The sequence below is a fragment of the Carassius auratus genome, chromosome 2 (assembly GCF_003368295.1).
Source record: "Carassius auratus strain Wakin chromosome 2, ASM336829v1, whole genome shotgun sequence".
Taxonomy (NCBI): Eukaryota; Metazoa; Chordata; class Actinopteri; order Cypriniformes; family Cyprinidae; genus Carassius; species Carassius auratus.
The window spans coordinates 22,765,192-22,768,466 of record NC_039244.1 but is presented as its reverse complement, the minus strand read 5'-3'; the positions used below and the strand labels follow the sequence as shown (position 1 = coordinate 22,768,466).

The 3,275-nt window shown below is 38.3% G+C and overlaps 1 pseudogene; it reads right to left on the bottom strand.

Moving 5' to 3' along the window:
* Positions 1-1,212, bottom strand: part of LOC113041077 (type I phosphatidylinositol 4,5-bisphosphate 4-phosphatase-A-like) — a 5,894-nt pseudogene extending 4,682 nt beyond the window's left edge.
* Between the last annotated feature and the right edge of the window lie 2,063 nt (positions 1,213-3,275).

The following is a 3,275-nucleotide window of genomic DNA, read 5'->3' as shown; positions in this document are numbered from 1 at the left end:
CTGGAACTTGAAGTCTATTCATGTTGATGTGGATGGTCTGGATGTCAAGTTTTGGTCTTATTTACACAACAGGAAGAACAAGCTTTAAGGTTGAGCTGTTGTTGGTTTGATTGACAGGCCTGACCAGCCCATTTTGGAAAGAAATCTGTGGCTTTTCCACACTAGCTGAGTATAGATCAGCTTTTATAGTATGAAATGAAAATATTATATTTGCTAATAAAATATAAAAGCTGTCAGATAAATGTATTGCCGTTTTGGCTATTGCACTCGGCACACATTCACTTATTGCGTGTATGTCCATATTAAATATGGTTTTACACAGAAATTCTATGTGTTATAGTGGTGCATCTATTTAGTGAAGGGAACTTAGATGCGATCTGACACTTTTTTGTATCTTTTTTTCCTGCTGACCCAGTAGAAAGAGCTAATTTACTGCCAATCCTCTTTTTTTATGCTGAAAATTCCTTTCCAGAAAGACTTGCGGATATTTTAACCGTGGTGAACTTAAAGTGGAGTCCATTCAGAAATGTGGGCTGGGATTTGTTAAGAACTGGAATTTTTGGTTTCCAACAAGTGTAAGACGCTATCTGTCAAAAATGTGTGGCCATAGGGGGAGAGAGAGAAGGAAAGAGAGAAAAATGGGCATTGGAACAAAAAGATCAGTACCTGAACACTGGAGCAGGAATGTTGGTTTTTTAAAACGAAAGTGGGATAAAAAAGAGATACACAGGGAGAGATGGTTAGAGAGATGGCCATTCATGCCTTTCAAACTTCTGTTGATGAAAAGCTTCCTTTCAGTGCGACTGTGAAAGAGGGATTAGGGGAGAAGGGGATGGTGAGAAAGAACAGTGCATTCCTCTAAATGCCGATTCCATTCATTCCGTCAAAATGCCTTAATTCATTCTCCGTCTCTCACTGCTGTTTCTGCGTATGTAAAAATAATTAAGAAAGCTGATACTGAACATGTAGCCATTCCTTGCCTTCTGTTTACTATTTCTCTTGTGCTTTTGTCTCTGTGGTGCCACTTGAGAGGTGAATGATGTGTGTTTGAAATTTTGAAAACTTTAAAATTGGATTGTACTCAGGCAGAGCCGGGGACAGATGAACTTTTGTGGACCCGTGCTTACTGTGTGTGTGTGTGTGTTTGTTGCATGTGTCGGCCTGATAGGACTGGCTGGCATGATGCCCGGTGAGAAGCGTTTCAGGCTGCATGGCGGCCCAGCTTCCCACTTGACTTCTGCTCTCATTCACATCTTAATTTTGATGTTATGTCAGTTGACTAATCAATCAAAATTTAGACTCGAATTTCTCACTGTGTAAAAGATGCTGTTGTTTATTGACTAAAAATGCAATTTAATTGAGTATTTGTTGCTTGCAAATCACATCAGGTCGAATGGAATATCATGATTCTGAATGATCCGAATGATTCTGGCAGGAGTGCGTCAGATTTCTTGAGCTCAACCCTCATGGTTTTCTGATTGCTTTTGTGCCAGCGGTCATGCCCAGTGCTTGTTCAATATCACTCAAAGATGCACATGTGTGAAATATCACATTATGGCCTCACATAGTCAACAGAATGGGTCCTATGACTGTGTCCCAGGCTTCTTTGTGTCAGATGCCCATCTGATGGTGAGACACACACTGTTATGGGTCAATGTGGCCATTGGCTACAATGGAAAGACCTTGGGAAAGATAAGGAGTGTGTCATCATGTCCATTTGGTATGACAGTTTAAGTGTTCTGAATGTATTAAAAACAGCTGTTTATGCTTAAATCACCCCCCCCCCCATTCCATTAGATATCATCCAGGTAGACAGACTGTAATTTTTATTTGGATTTTAACAGGAAAGGACTTTTGCAAAAAAATTGTGCATGCTTTTGGATGATGTTGTAACTGGTGACATTAGTAAAAAAAAATTGAATGAAATTAATACTCTTATTCAGTAAGGATGCAAGAATGAATTTGATCCGTGACAGTAAAGACATTTATTATGTTACAAAAGATTTCTGTTTCAAATAAATGTCTCAAAAAAATACGTACCTCTCTGCACTTTTTGTGCAACACCGTTGTAACAACGTTCGTAGTACGGGAAGAAGGAGGCAGGAAGCAGCGAACAGTTAAAACTTATTAAGAAAACAAACACAAAACCCTTGTGGACAAAAGTGGTTACACAGAATTTGAACTGTAGCTCTTCGCTTCTCAAGTACATCTCCACACTCTGTGAGCCACCGAACAAACCAAATAGCTATGAAAATAGATATGAAGCTGGATATGTGCGAAGCTAATGTTCAAAAGCACAGGTTTTGAAATCTCCCAGGATATTAATATTGTTTTGAAGTCATAACATGATTTTCTTCAAGTAATTGTGCGAAAATTATGTTTTATTAATCAAAACGTTGTACATTTGTGTGAGGAATAAAAGGAGTTTTACTGCCTCTAGTGTTCATCTATTTTGGAAACTGCAGTGATGCACTTGGTGTAATTTTGGGTCTTGCTATAAAGAGCACCGATGTACATTTATGCCATTTTTTTTTAATTTACTTTCTTTAAAGAGTCCTGACAAAAAGATTATGGTTTTCGCAAAAAATATTAAGCAACCCACTGTTTTCAACAATGATAATAATAAGTGTTTCTTGAGCACCAAATCAGCATATTACAATGATTTCTGAAGGATCATGTGACATGGGATCTATTTTATATATATATATACAGTACAGACCAAAGTTTGGACACACCTTCTCATTCAAGAGTTTTCTTTATTTTCATGACTATGAAAATTGTAGATTCAGACTGAAGGCATCAAAACTATGAATTAACACATGTGGAATTATATATGGAATTACATATGTACATAACAAAAAAAGTGTGAAACAACTGAAAATATGTCATATTCTGGGTTCTTCAAAGTAGCCACCTTTTGCTTTGATTACTGCTTTGCACACTCTTGGCATTCTCTTGATGAGCTTCAAGAGGAAGTCACCTGAAATGGTCTTCCAACAGTCTTGAAGGAGTTCCCCGAGAGATGCTTAGCACTTGTTGACACTTTTGCCTTCTGTCTGCGCTCCAGCTCACCCCTAAACCATCTGGATTGGGTTCAGGTCCGGTGACTGTGGAGGCCAGGTCATCTGGAGCAGCACCCCATCACTCTCCTTCTTGGTCAAATAGCCCTTGATGCCTTCAGTGTGACTCTACAAGTTTCATAGTCATGAAAATAAAGAAAACTCTTTGAATGTGAAGGTGTGTCCAAACTTTTGGTCTGTACTTTATATGTATAT